The sequence below is a fragment of the Dermacentor silvarum genome, chromosome 1 (assembly GCF_013339745.2).
Source record: "Dermacentor silvarum isolate Dsil-2018 chromosome 1, BIME_Dsil_1.4, whole genome shotgun sequence".
Lineage (NCBI taxonomy): Eukaryota > Metazoa > Arthropoda > Arachnida > Ixodida > Ixodidae > Dermacentor > Dermacentor silvarum.
This window is the reverse complement of record NC_051154.1, coordinates 356,281,543-356,296,777: the sequence shown is the minus strand read 5'-3', so window position 1 is coordinate 356,296,777 and position 15,235 is coordinate 356,281,543. Positions and strand designations below refer to the sequence as shown.

Sequence of the window (15,235 nt, the reverse complement as noted above, 5' to 3'; positions counted from 1 at the left end):
TGAGAAGTAATAATGATAATTAACAGAAGTAAACAACTTTTAAAACTTTCAATCGCATTTTTCTCAACTTCATATTTTGGGCAAAAGAAGGCGTTTGCGCACAACATTTTATGTACTTATTGTGGTCCAATCAAGACCACACTTGATGGGCGTAATTTTTAGGATATGTAGAATGCACTTATCTAGGATTTAATGCAATCACGTAATTTTTTTAAGGATGAAAACTTTTAATGTACTCGGGCACCAGCCACTGAATATGAAGCACCAGATACGAAATTCTCTTAAAATGTTGCCTGTAAAGGGAATCACATTATCTTGCTTATTAGCACTCAGTGGAGTGTTAGGGATAAGAAAACATAACTTTGCACTGCTCTATCATGCTAACAGCTAAGTCCAGCAGCTGCACAAACATGCACTGTTTCTCACTTATGCATGGTACTTAGGACATGAAAGCATCGAGATATCCTAAAACTAAAAGTAGATTTCGAATGAAAAGATCAAGCTCTATAAGTGGTAAAATTTTCATTCGCCCAGCATTATTATTTAAAAAGAAATGTTTCTGAGGAGCATCTCCCCCTTAAAGCCTCCCTTCAGTGAAAGGGCGGGCCTCATAGTGTGGCGACCACTATAGCATACACTCACTCACAAACTCATATGCTTATATATATACATACGCAAACCGTTGCTTTACAGGATCAGGCAGTGACACAGGTTAAAGAATAGAAGCAGATAGAAACGTTCACAAATTCCCGAGCTGGTAGCTTCACGCTCAGGTGGCTCATGAAACAGTATGCTGTGCCAAGAATCTTAGTCAAACAAGTGTGGTGACCATCATGTGCAGAGCTTCAGGTAAATGCAAACAGCAGTACAACAATACCTTCTTTCCTGTTTTTGCTCATGCCACATGAACCGATTGTTTGCAATTAAAGCATTAATAAAAAATTGGAGAGTTAGAATTGTCCTGCACAAGGCACTACTAGAAAAAAAATGGTTGTCGCAGTGCTGCAGCTGACCTGCTGAGGGGGGGAGGGGGCAAAGTCCCTCCTTAGGAAATGCAGGAGGGCACCCCCCCCCGAACACCCCCTGACTTTAAGCAATGGTTGCAGCGCTTCCTGCAGAAGTTATTCATTATTTGCAGTCTATTTCTTTCTGCGAATTCTACCGACATCTCTCCTCTAGTGTTCCTAGAATCTGTGCTGTAGATTGCAACTGCTTGTTCACCAGCCAGTTCAAATAATCACCAGTTTGAAAATTCGCACACCCGTAAAAACATATAACACCTAAATTGGGAGACGTATTTCCCCCAAAAATGTGATCCGCAACGAGTTAAACAAGAGCAACTTGAGAGCTCATTCATCTTTTCGATAAATATAAAACCATAGGCTACTTGAGCAATGGTTTATAATAACCTTGTAAACTGGCAAGTGCACCTGTAAAGTAAGAAAGTCAAGGGAAACCATTGCTCAAGTAGCCCATGGATTTCAGATTAACAGTTGTGGACTTGTCCCTTAGTCTGTAAAAAGCTTTAGACAGTAGTCACCGAGGGCCTATCAGTGCTGCTCAATTTATTTAAACATCTGGCAAAAGGCCACTTAAATGTATATTTTTTACAATATCTTAGAATACAAAGTGATAAAGTGTATGTTAATAAAAAGGTTAGACGATTAAAATAAATGAGAGTTCGCTAAACATAGTATTACAGTCATGCTGGCAACACTGTCCCTATTGTTGCTTTGATGGAAACAACCAAACAAAAATGCCACAACTTATGTTCCCTCGGTTGAAAGGCTGCTGTCTGGCACCACATGGAACTCCTTCAAGACAGGAGCAACTTTAATTCAATGTGGTCTGCTAAAATATGTGAAACCACTGTGTATTGCATTACACAACCTCAAGGGCCGTTTTGATTGCTGAAACTTGGTGGAAGTGCTGTCCTTCCAGTTGAGCAGTAACTGCACTTGAGCATAGCTTCTCCACAATTCCTATATTATGACAACACTTTCAGGCTACTTAAAGGGAAACTGAACAGGTTTCCAAAAAAATATAGTTAAAAGCACCATTTGATACTTTTGAACACGAAAATCGACAAGAAATTTGACATGGCGCAGCCAAAAACGCGTTATTAGCAAAAAAACTCCCTGCTGCGACAGGGCGGCGCGCGGCGAATCCGGCTCGCATCGATGATTGCTGGACCGCACCGTGACGTCAATCCATGGGTCCACGAGAGCCCGACGCAACTTGACAGCTTCTCACCAGGTACTGCGACTACCTGCCAGATGATTTCGCACAGTTCAGTTGCTGTTGTGGATAATTTTGATCACTTAGAGGTGATTGGCGTGACACCATACGCGTTTGAACCAGTGGCCCGACAATGAGAAACACCTACGCCAAGCGCGAGCGGGAGCGCCAGCGCGGAAGTTGGAATGGCCGGAGCCCGCCGGATCCGAGGACCTAATTGCGACATTTACCCGCGTTGACAGTATTGCCTGGTACGTATTCGTAAGTTTTTCTGAAGCTGTACCATGTTACATAGCCTTAGCAGTCAGAGTGCGATTGTATTATTTCATACCGGGCGTCCTTACAACAGAATAGGGAAAGAGAGACTCGTTTTGTACACAGTAGAGAGACTCGTTTTGTGCACAGTGCATTCTACTGTTGCTGGTTTGCAAGTGATAAAGTGCGACTGCCGAATTGCCCTGAAGGTACACATCGCATGCAAATTATTGTATTTGCAATATAATTTAATTCAGTGTAGATATTAGGTCAAATGATGCATTCTGCTGTGCTGTGACCGCAACAAACAATGCGTGCAATCATTGCGTTATTCGATCTTGCAGCGAATGCGGAGATGCACTGTCAGCACAGTGCATTTTGCAGTTACCAAGTTACTAAGATAGCAATACAATGTGCAGACGTCCCAGAAAAATATACGCCGCACGGAAGTGAATTTTTCTTAATTTTGCAGTATAGCTGTGCTGTTTTGTGACCCACGGTGCTAGAAGCAGCGTTCGACGCCGCGACGGCGTGCTTGGGCTGCTTGCAATGTCGTGCGGGAATTTGACGAAAAACAAAAACATGTGCCACTGCACATTGTTATGCATATCTATGCGGTTTACTGTAGTTCTATTTTATGCTTTTTGACCCTCGATTCCCGGTTGTGTTGAAAATATCAGAGATAAAAACCCACTCCTGTCGTTTCACGCTTTTGAACAATCCACCGCTTTCCTTAAAGCAAGTGATGTAAGCACTCAGGCGTATGGGCACTTAGGTATCCGAGTGCAGCCGGATGTCTGGAGTGATGCTGAAACTTTATTTTAGGTGTCTTTTCTACCTGACGTATATTGCTGTTGCGACAGGTGTTCCTCGATACATTGCAGTGCAATGGAAATAGAAGAATGTTTGTGCTGCCAGGAAGTAAATTAAATTCTTGCAAGACAGAAAAAAAAACTGAGTATCACAGAAGGCTGCTCTCAGTGGCGGCGATTCATTCCGTTTATGAGCGAAGATCGATGGCACCACGCCTGGCCTTAGTCCAGCCGATTTCACTGGAATTCCCATTGCAGGCATCAGCGATAAACTCTGATGGTAATCACTGTCCCAAAAATGTTTAGAACAGAGAAGAGTGGTTCTTGACGGTTTGAAATTAATTCGTTTCACCGCTGCGATCCACTGAGCAGCTTGTTTTTCCTGCCGTGGGAAATTGTGAAAGATGACGTCGTCTCGGCCGCGAGTGCTCGTACAGCCGTAAGCAGCGCAAAAGGACGGCATGGTGACACTGCATGCTTCTTAGACGGAGTTCTTGCGGTAACAGTCCTTTGAAGCATTAGCCGGAAACGCAGGGTGTAGATCTTGATCATTTGCGATAAAGGCCATGGATAAAACACAACTGACACGCAAAACGTGCACACGCTTTTTGCGCGGGCACCTGGGACCCCTATATTGGCGTCATTTCCGCTAGCTTTCCCCTTCCGCCACCGCCGCGGGCTGACTCCGCGAGCCGCGGTGGGCGGAGCATAGCTGCGATTTTAATTGTTAACCACGCCGCCGCTACTTGTACGATGGAAAAACAAAACTTCGTACCGGGGATTTCAAGTGTCTGCGCTTCAGAAAAACGTCATTTTTAGAAATCTAAAACCTGGTAAGTTTCCCTTTAAGCACATCCTCTATGCCCCAAGACTGGTAGCATGCTTCACAGACAACTATTCATTGCAATGACAGTCAAGTAGCAGCACTAACACACAAATGCACATAATTTTGTCTGGTGAAGCCACCAAAAACATCTAGCAGTTGAGGCTGCATATAAAATTTAAAAGCATTCGAGTATTGAAGTGTCAGGCAGTTAAGATCATACCAACAGTCATTCCAAATGGTAGGCTATTGTAGCACGCAATTGCTGATACAGGCTACTTGAAAGTCTTTTGTAATGCTAATGGCAAGTTGATAATTTAAAATACGAAATGTGGATGCAAAAATTCAATGGGAAGGATGTACGCTACTTGCCATTACCAGCCTTGACCCTGACGGGGTCAAGAGCCTCTTTTTGCCCCTTGGTGTTGTTTCCAAAGAGTGAGTGGCCCATGAGGTCTTCCTCTGTGAACGCACGGTGAAGCAAGACGCTTGCAAGCTTGCCTGGTCCACCATGGCAGGCCATGGTAAACTGTGCCAGGATCTTCTTATCAACGAGCATTCCTCCAACCTATGTGAACCTGCCCGTTTAGGTAAATGTTAGCAAGGTAGTTTTAAGGCTTTGAAGCACATATAGACAACAGCCATACTCCAGATAAATCACATTAGTACCTGTTCCAGACCTACAATGCTAATCTTACTTGACTAGTTTTATAACTTGCTTTGCTGTTTGGATCTCATGTGCTTCAGAAAAACAAGGATTTATACAGCACAAAAACAAATGTAAACCAAAGTACTGAAAACGTTGAGGATTTTTCAGGAATGCGATTAGCATTCTTAGGATAGTTCACATATGTTCGGGTGTCTGCCTCTAACAATTTTCCCACCAATTTTGCATCACTTGGTAGTCCACAGTCTAATGGCTAGAGTATCGGGCTGCGAAGTTGAGGGTTCATAACGAACCCTCGGACAAACTTGGGTGACTGGGTATGTGACCCTGGCTACGTGCCACTCTTCAATGAACCTCTTTTACGCCATCTTGGGCAACTGCTGTTTGTGTTGGTAAGCAGCAGCAGGAGCTCGAAGAGGAAGATAACTGTCGACGTTAATGCGATTACCACTACTCATCAGATTCGCTTGCTGTGCTACAAAAGTAATCTGCGATATCTTACTCAGCTGTATGAAGTGTAAATAAGCCACAAAGGCAGGGTGCGCCAACCGCCACCTAATCAATTAAATGATTCCACTTGCAAAGCACAGGCTGCACAAGATCACGTAGCAGACTCGGAAGTTTGTGGACAAGCACAACTCTGAGAATCACCATCGAAGTCAACTTGCTTGATGTCCACGTAATGGACCTCGTGGGAGACTCGGTCATTTCCTGGATGGGCATCTTCGCACCCTCGTTAATGTATCGCAATTCAGGCTGTCTCGTTTGTTCCACCATCATAAGAATCCTCATCACGTATGATCACTAATTACACACTGACCGTAAGAACGGTAACTCCATTAACATTGCCAATCGTCTCCAAAGGATGGTTGCACTGCCATTTTTTATAGTGGAAAGAAACAATGCTCAGTGATGCCACTGACGAACTGAGATTTGGAGCAATTTTTAGAGCAGCAAAATCTTCATTTTGGAGCAGCTTGGAGCATCCAGATAGAGATAAGCTATTTCAAACAGTTAAAACTGACAAGCGTTATTCCAAAATGTATTTGCTTGCTGTAAAACAATGTTGCTCTGCCTTGGAATACATCGTTCTTTTAAATAAAGACAACAAACCTGTTCACACAGTGTGCTGTAATTAGTTTATTTCAAGTTAAGTTAAGCTGCTCAGTTGTTGCCTTTTACATCGTATGATTTTTTTCATTGAAAGTTGACACTTTGTTTTCAGCAGGGCTCTAGCATCAGTCAGAAACACCTGGCCAGACTCTATGTCATCAATGCTCTTCTGAGCCAGGCCAGCCTTGATGGCCCCTTGTAATGCTCAGTCATTGCTTCAGACGACACCAGGTACTTTTCAATGGTCTGTTCTTTCTCGTAAAGTTGAACCCTCTGTTCAGCAACACTGGCCGATTCACAACTGGTGTCGACCGATTATTTTGACACCAGAAATTCAAACAAACTCGATGATTCGGATTCACCATCACTGGCCCATAAATTTAAAGTATAAGTACGACCAAAATTTCAGACACCTTAAGGTACGTCATTCTTTATAATTCGGCCTCCGCCTGCACGACTGCGTGCTAATTTGACCGCCGAGTGGAGCGGAAATAGTAAAAAAATAGAGGACGCATCAGCTTCGCCTTTAAGAGTGGAACGCAACACCGTTATCGGGCACCTTTCGCATCGCATTTTTCTTTCAGTGGGCTTCACTGCAACACACAACGTGGGAAAGCCAGCTTACAAAGACCAAGCTTACACCGATACCCTTAAAGTCGGTTTTCCTGTTAAACAGAAATGCATTGCTGGGAAGACAGTTTTCCAGGGGCGATATAAGTAGTCATATTAAAATGTGAAGGCCCTAGGACATTTTTTATTATTTTATTGTTTGCTATTGCCCCGAGGCGCGCACGTGTCCAAAACGCATTTGGCAGGCTAAGTCCCAATTTAACCTGCCGAGGATGCGAGCGCCATCTGGATAGAATTTTCACAACTAGCCGAGTGCATCGCTGTTGGTATGGTAGAAATCCTGGAAAAGGGGTTTGCATGCCAGTTTCCTCGTAACAGAATTATGTTTTCTCATACATTCAAATTACACTCTGACGCCACCATGTCTGTAGGTTGTGGTTAAGTCGAACTTTACCATTTTTCTGACGGATTTTACTGTAAGAAATTGAATTTTTGTTCACAAACACCTTGCGCCACTCTGCGTGGTCGGTGTGGTTCGGGATTTTTCTTTGCCACGGACACCAACGGCGGATTTTCTGTGGCGCGTAGACACTGACGCTAGTGACGCGAAATCCCGCGAAATTGAACGTATCCACGAAAGTGGTCAACCCAGAATGAGGTACTTTTTTAGCCACTGGCGGAATAAATTCAGTTTTCTGGCAAATTTGGATATTTATGACTCCCAATTATTTGGACTTTTAGGCGGTCCCCATCGAGCCGCAATTATCGGTCGCTGACGTAAAGATAACGTGAAGTTCTATGTATGAAGCCGCTTTAGTAATGCGAGCTATGCCCACCTGCAGGCCACTGCGGCAACACACGTAATGCGCAATCGCTAATTTTGGCGCACTTCGGCGCAAAATCGTGTATTTTTATCAGGATGGCGCAGGAAATCTCGTATGGCGCAATCTGGCGCACTTGGCACAGAAGTGGGAGCACTGAATGGTGAAACTGAAAAGCATCTGTGGTGCTATACTAATGAGGCCACAACAGCAGCTCATACCTGAACTTTGGCAGACACTTATATCTACATTAAGAATAATACCTGGAGCATTAGTTTTTGCAGAGATAATCAATGCTACAGTCTAAAGGAGCACGAAAGAGAAATTAAATAAACTCTGGGGTTTCATATGCCAAAACTACGATCTGATTATGCCTTAGTGGGTGAGTCCAGATTAATTTTGACCAGCTGGGGTCGCATGGTACATGTGTGGTTTTGCATTTCACCTACATCAAAATGTGGTTATTTGATTCGCGAGCTTATGCCTAGCAACACAATGCCAAAGCAACTAAGCAACCACGGCGAGTGAGCACTTAAGAGAAAAAATATTTCAGACATATCTGTAAATCACCTTCCTACGTATACAAAAAATTCACTTGTACGGTGACAAGAGGTTGAGTAAACCGTAAAAGACGCATGACGAAATGGTGGCACTGCTGCCTTAAGTTCCCAGACTGCCTTGCTGTGACGCCATGCATTTTGCTGGTGTCTGCTCGGGTTTAGGCGTTTTTTTACAAATGATGGTGTTCTTCATTGTACTCCAAAAGAGCCAAAGAACGAAATTAGGCAGCGCCAAGAATTTCACTGAACTAAAATGAGCCATGTTCATAAAAATACCTGAAATTCATGATGTCACAATAAGGTATCAGCACTGGGGTATTGGGGCAATACTCAGAAAACGGAATTTTGAGCTTCATTTTCGCATCTATAATCAACCTATTGCCAAGAAATTAACAGAGATAGAGATCTAGAACGATGCTTATTCAGTTTAAATTGATTTAGGCTGTCTTTTTAGTGTCTCCTTTATACAAAACAAGAAATACACTTGGCTCAATAATAGGATAACATGCATCACTGATTTTCGTTAAGGTGGATTGCCAGTATAGCAGAGGGTATGCACTGGCCGATCCAGAGGAGAGCAATGCCACCTCCCCCTCACCGCCCAATTTCGAATTGTTTTATGAGCAGCGATCCAGTTTCTACATCTTAAGAGACACAATGGAAAGGAGATTCATGCCAAGCTGGTTACAGTATGTAGTGACCAACACTGCACATCGTGCAGCTTGACATCCATCTCTTTGGAATTTTGTGCTTTAAAATGCAGAAATGCTTGATCACTGCTCGTTCTTCAAACAACTTTCTCAATGGACTGTGATGTTTTTTCTTAGTGGTGATTTGCAGTACTACATTGGACATAATATATTTATTCCGTTAAAGTCAGAAAACCGTGCACTCATGTTGACAACCTAATGTGTAGACCTGTTCCAAATTTATAGTACCAATACTACCACATTTCTAACCGCCCCTCGTATATAAGGCATATACTCTGAAAAGACATGCTGCTACTAATTTGTTCACAAGTGACACTGAAATTTACTCCCAGTCCCGGTGCAGTTGGAAAGTCTCTGAGCCGAGTGATGAAACTCATCTCTGCTACTGAAGGCACTGTGCACCAACTGATCGGTCGAAGAAAATGCTTGCGGTTGCATCAGCATTTTTCTTCTGCTCCCTGCAATACATTATCACGGCATCACTGCATTTGATCATGGTGATGCTAGATGATGAATGGCAAAAGATATTACCTTTCCCGTTCCGGCTGTGGCCTCTGAATCTGAAAACAAATGTCAATATTAAAATGTAAAGCCCCGATACGTCAAAATCAATAATCGAAAGATCTACATGGACCATTAAGCTGACATGAATGAATGGATATAAATTACTGATTGAAAACCTTGCCACTGGCAGTGTGAGATGGGCAAATATTTTATTTTGAATTCCTCTCCTAATTTATAAAATTGTTTCTGCTCATCTACTAAACTGTTGTGGCCACTTCTTAAAGGCAACTCCTTCAGAAAAAACCACAGTGTAGCATTTTTTTTACTCCCCGTCTAGTTGCTGCTACTACAGTTTGCTTACTTGAGTCTCAAAGAAACTATTCCATAGAACTGCACCACCAACAAAGCATTAATTGTTCCAAGCTCATGGCAAAGCATCATGTAGTTAACAAGGATGCGCTTCCCTTTCACTCTGTCCTCATTAGCATTGTGCGAATTCAAAGAAAAAAAAACGTATTGCCATACCCCCCCCCCCCAACTACTTCTATGCCACAACAAACTTTGGTAATTTTTGAAGTTTACATGTCGATAACGCATAGGCGACGCTGGAAGTACAGTGGGACGACACGACGGATATGCACAAGTATATAGCCCGTTTCACATGGTGCGATTTTGCAGTGCGTTTTTCGCAGCTACGATTTCCGCAGATGCGAAATTCGCAATTCCGTTTCACGTGGATCTACGGCAGCTGCGTTTTTCGCATACTCGTTAAGCATTTTGACTGGCGATCACATATGAGCGAGCCGCCTCCTATTGGTCATCTGTTTCCACCGCTACAGTGGCCACCAACGCATCTGCGTTTTTCGCAGAGTTCAGCACGCCGGACATCGAAAAAACGCACGCACGAAGGGTCCGGCAGCCTATTTTCCGCAGCTGCGAATTCGCACGTGCGAATTCGCAGACAAAATCACACCATGTGAAACGGACTTATGTCTTACTTTCCCTTAACGATTTTCAAACATAGGAAATCAATGAGCTACTGAAGTGACAAAAGCTCAAATGTCACGCAATCACACTATTTTGAATGTTCTATCCCACTAAAGTAGAACCTAGAATGCCATGGAATCTGCATTTTCCCTGAATGCAAAGAGCACCTACACGAAGTCGTTTGCGCGAAGCGCTCGATGGCGTCGAACGCAAAGGTAGAAAACAAAACACGCGTCGTTGGCAAATCACATAACCCGATGAACTCGCAGCATTCGCTGGCATCACCCCATCTTTTATCTTACCTATCGTATAGAATCGCATGTACACCCTTGTATTTCTTTATTATTGCGCCATATCCTCCTACATGTTTTCTGATCGCGCGAGCGTCGACCGCACGGCGAACAGCGCAGCAGAATGCATTCGAACTGCAAATCGTCCCGCGCATATTTTCGGCGACCCACCGACTCTCGCTGCTACAAGGCGCTGACACGATATGTAGTTAATGCACGTCGCTGGACGGCGTGCAGCGAACAAAATATATTTGATTACAGAACAGTTCGAATGATTTCACGTCGCATTGTTTTCCACCAAAACGGCAAAGCAATCGGTGCTCGAACACCGCACCAAAAATCGTGGCGCCCAACATGTGCTGTACGCACTTTCAGGCATTTGTTCATCGCGTCGCAATGACCGCGCAAGGGGAATTCGAAACAATCACTCACCTTTGATGTGGCTGCGTCGGAGGCAATCATGATGATCTTCGAGGCAACAAGAAGCCCGTAAAAAGCGAGCAACAAGTGGGAATATACCAGGTCACGGTGAGACAAAGGGCGCGGACAACGTAGGAAAAGGAAACGCCAAACACACGCCGAACACCCGAACTTCCCGTACACTTTACCCGAACTGAATGCGCCAGAGTCAACAGCGCAAACGCGCATTCATACAAGTACGCGCATACAAATACAAGCTTTAATTTAAATGAATTGTAATATTTATTAACAATTAAACTCTGTAATATAAAGGTACTGCACAACAATTTCTGTGGTTTTCAAGTGCATGAAAGTTTTCTGCTTAGCGTCTTTGATGAACTATTTTCTTTATCGCGGTAACGCAGTGCACCGGCCGGCCACGCACGGATTGCGCGGGAAATGCTGCAATATTCAAACGTCGCAAACCTCGCGCCCGGTGTGCGCGCACAGTTTCCATCAGTTGGGTTATCTTTAAAACATCATGAAATACGTGAAGCAACTAAAGCAACTAAAAAAGGCGTATAACGCTTGATTAATACAATCAAGATCTGTTTTTTTTACAATTGTACATTCTTCTTTTAATATGGGTTGCGGTTTTAACTTAGGCTAGTCACATCACGACACGACACGACAGCCAGGTGGTCACTTATATACCAGGAATCACGAGTGTTGAATTAATGCACAAGATCAGGTCGATTCGTTAAAAGCAAGTTTAGAATATTGTTTCCCCGCGTTGGCGAGACGGCTAGCTAGTGCAGTGCATACAGATTAACCATATCCATAATTTCTGTATTTGCACATTCCAGTAACTGTGATAGTATTCGATGTATCCCATTTAATATTCGCTAAATTGAAGTATCCCCCAATTACCATGGTATCTGTATGCACTCCATCAATAATGTTTTGAAAACTGGTGAGAACGTCCGGTGATACATTTGGAGGACGATAAAAGGTACATACTGTTAATATTATACGTATGGGAAGTTCTAAATTGCACAACACGGCTTCACTTAAGCCAATATCCACTTGAATCTAAGACCTAATGCTGTTATCTATGAGAATGAATACACCGCCTTCATGACAATTTATCCTTTCTGTGCCAGGTGTCCTGTTGGAAATACTAATGATCACCAATGTTTGGATCTAACCAGGATTCCGTGCCGAGAATGACTGATGGCTTCGTTACTGTTAGTTAAGTTACGGCTAATTTAACGAGTTACGGCTAATTAACGAGTGATGCGCCCTATGCAAAATCATGCGAATGAACTCTCATATCGGTGGTGGTCATGAGGAGACATTTATCGATTAATCCACTTCCGTAAGCAACACTCCGGATATGGGAGTCGCTGTAGTGGAGGCCATCGGATTAATTGTGACGACGGAAGAGGGAGGGGAAGTCTACGTGCACCTAAATTAAAGTTCACGAGCGTTTTTTTACTTTGTTCCCACGTAAATTTTGCCGCCGCCGCTGTCAGTAATTGAACCCACGACCTCGTGGTCAGCAGAAGAACGCCATGGCCACTGTGCCACCAAGGGAAGTCATGGGAAAAGGTAACTACTACATCGTGCAAACCGCGGCCCTGAGCGTAGAGACTGATTTAAGACGCGTGATTAAGGTGGTGAGTTGTTAATGCAAAGCGAAATATAAAAGCGAATCAAACAGTGAGCTTTCTGGGAGTACTCCGAAGTAAAATTATCCACACCATCTAAGTCGGCAGAATATAAACACACAGATTTTATACAGGTAGCATAGGCTGGTTATGAAAATGGTTCTCTAGCATTTTGCAAAAATGTTTGCTGATTACATGGTTCTGCAGTTTGAAAGAAATTGTTTATCGCCTTTGATGATGGCTATTGTTTCTTCAGTGATCTAAGAAGCAACCTGTAGCGCTGATAAAGGCTACTAAGTGGTTATGACGTTATCCTGTTGAACACAATATCGCGGGTTTGAACTTCCTGCCTCGGTGGCAGCATTACAATGACGGTGAACGGAAAGACGCTCGTAGATTCATTTTTAAAAACACGTTAACGAATGGCATGTGGTAAAGAAGAATGCAGAGTCCTACACAGCAACTCGGTCTTATCCCCGGAGTACCCGCCGTGGTGGCTGAGGGGCAATGGCACTGCGCTGCGAAGCACAAGGTCCAGGCTTCAATTCCAGTCCGCAATGCGATGGGGGCGAAATGCAAAAACACTGGGCTACCTTGCTTTGCGTATACTGTAAAAAAACAATGCCAGCCGTACAAAATTATTTCACAGCTCTCCACTACGGCGTCCCTTACATCACACTGTGCCGTTTAGGAATGTTCAACTCCACAATACAATTATTCCACTCCAGCGTCTCTTCTAGTCCCTGTGATGCGTTGAGACGACGAAAGCGTTCTACTAACCCAAACTATCAACCATAAATTATATATCACTCAAGCGATTGTCTGGGGTCGTCACGAAAATGCAACATATATGCTGATGTGCATCGTGTACAGGATGGTGTCACGGCAGGGTAATGTTTTGTGATGGCGGCAGGCTGGTTGGCGGATCCACTAAAACATTGCGGCAGAATTAGTCTCACGATGACTGTAGACCATAATGGGAAAACATTCGCGTAATCTAGCGACAGGCACTATTCCGGAAGTCACGTTTGTTTGGGACGTGTATTGGGACGTGTATTCTGAGTCTTTCGTTGCTTCGGCTATATTAGACATATTCCAATATCGCCCCACTTAGCTACGGCACTCGCTTGCCAAGGTCGGCAATAACAATGGCGGCATCACAAAGACTGGATGACGCTGACGCAGTGACGATGAAATCGCGAACAAGGAATGATGTCGACGGAACGGCAAAGGTGGTATAACGACGACAGCAGGCTACACTTAGAGGTCAATTCGTAAGTTATGCCGATGGTGCAACAACAATTCACAATTGATAACAAACAAGGAATGACGTCGATGGATCGACGAAGGTAATGTGACTACAACGGGATGACGACAATGGGAAGACGTTATTGAAGTGGTGAAGATGGTGCAACAACAACGTGACGACAATGGCTCATGACGTCGACATGACAGGAGTCGGATGTCGAAGTTACAATGACGACGACGTAACGACCGCGACAGCATTGCGACGACGGTATGACAATTGGTGTATGACGACGACTGTAAGACGACGTCGCAACGACGCGATGGCGTGGCGACGGCATGCGGACAATGGGCCGGTGATGAGTGTATGATGGTAATGGCATAACGATCGTGAAACCTATCTGCATGACGAAACTGGTGTGACGGCGACGGCACGAGCACGACGGCAGGACCACGACCGTCTGAACATGGATACATGATAGCGACAGTCCGACGCTTAAGGCACGACCAGAACGACGTGACCATGATTGAATTACGTCAGTATGATTACAATATAACGACGAAGCAATATTGACGTCGATGCAACCAGGAAGGCATTATGACTACGACGGTATGACGGCAATGGGATGAGGTTACCGAACTGATGACAATGATGAAACCACAGAGCGACGTCGATGGCTTGACGATGACTGTGTGACGACGATGGCCTAATGACGACGGCATGGCAAGACTCGGGTGAAAAATCTGGAATGACGACGAAGCAGCACCCACGAAGGCATCGCGGGTAAAGTTCCTATATATACAAGTACCGCCATCTACTCTTTCCTCCACCGTCTCCTAAAGCACTTGTTTTTTTCTTTACTTTTTTCTTGCGAAAGCAAGTCGACGGTGGCGCCCTTAGAAAGTCCACGTAGAAGCTTTCAGGCCGGGAGCGTGCCGCCACCAGCGCCGGCGACAGCGGTTGTGCACAGTGACTTTCAACATGGCTCTGAGGCGAAAAAAACAAAAACAAAATATAAAGAAGTGAAAGCACGCGCTATCATCGTCAAATCGGAGATACAAGAGAGAGTGAAGCGGCGTTGATCAAAGGATGGCGGTACTTTTCTTATATAGGGACTTTAACATGCATGGATGGATGGATGGATGGATGAGGCTGAACCCTTTAAATCGGGCGGTGGCATACGCCACCTAGCCATGGCTATTAACATAATTTGTACTTTGTGGTGGGTGAAATTTCACCCCTGCCTTAATTTTATCCACCAATCAGATAACCTCTGTTTGGTTATTTCTACCCGCTTAAAGTCTATTTTGCCTTCACTGTCCCTAAACCCCAATGCTTTGAAAAAATCAGCCCCGTTGCCTTGCACTGTAGGGTTAAGCCCCTTACAGAAAAGTACGAGGTGTTCAGCCGTTTCCTCTTCTTCTCCACACGCACAGCACAACGTGTCTATACCTTGGTACTTGACTCGGTACATCTTAGTCCGCAATACTCCCGTCCTGGCTTCAAACAACAAAGAGCTTCCCCTAGAATTATCGTAGATATTTTCTTTGGCAATTTCTTGCTTGAAAGT

General features: G+C 44.1%; 1 long non-coding RNA gene across 1 annotated transcript; it reads right to left on the bottom strand.

Moving 5' to 3' along the window:
* Positions 1 to 4,569: 4,569 nt before the first annotated feature.
* On the bottom strand, positions 4,570 to 10,938 carry LOC119453924 (uncharacterized). The gene is made up of 3 exons (XR_005192502.2): positions 10,783 to 10,938; positions 9,101 to 9,129; positions 4,570 to 4,706 (listed from the first exon to the last, which is right to left on the bottom strand). It is a non-coding gene; the product is annotated as an uncharacterized LOC119453924 (long non-coding RNA).
* Between the last annotated feature and the right edge of the window lie 4,297 nt (positions 10,939 to 15,235).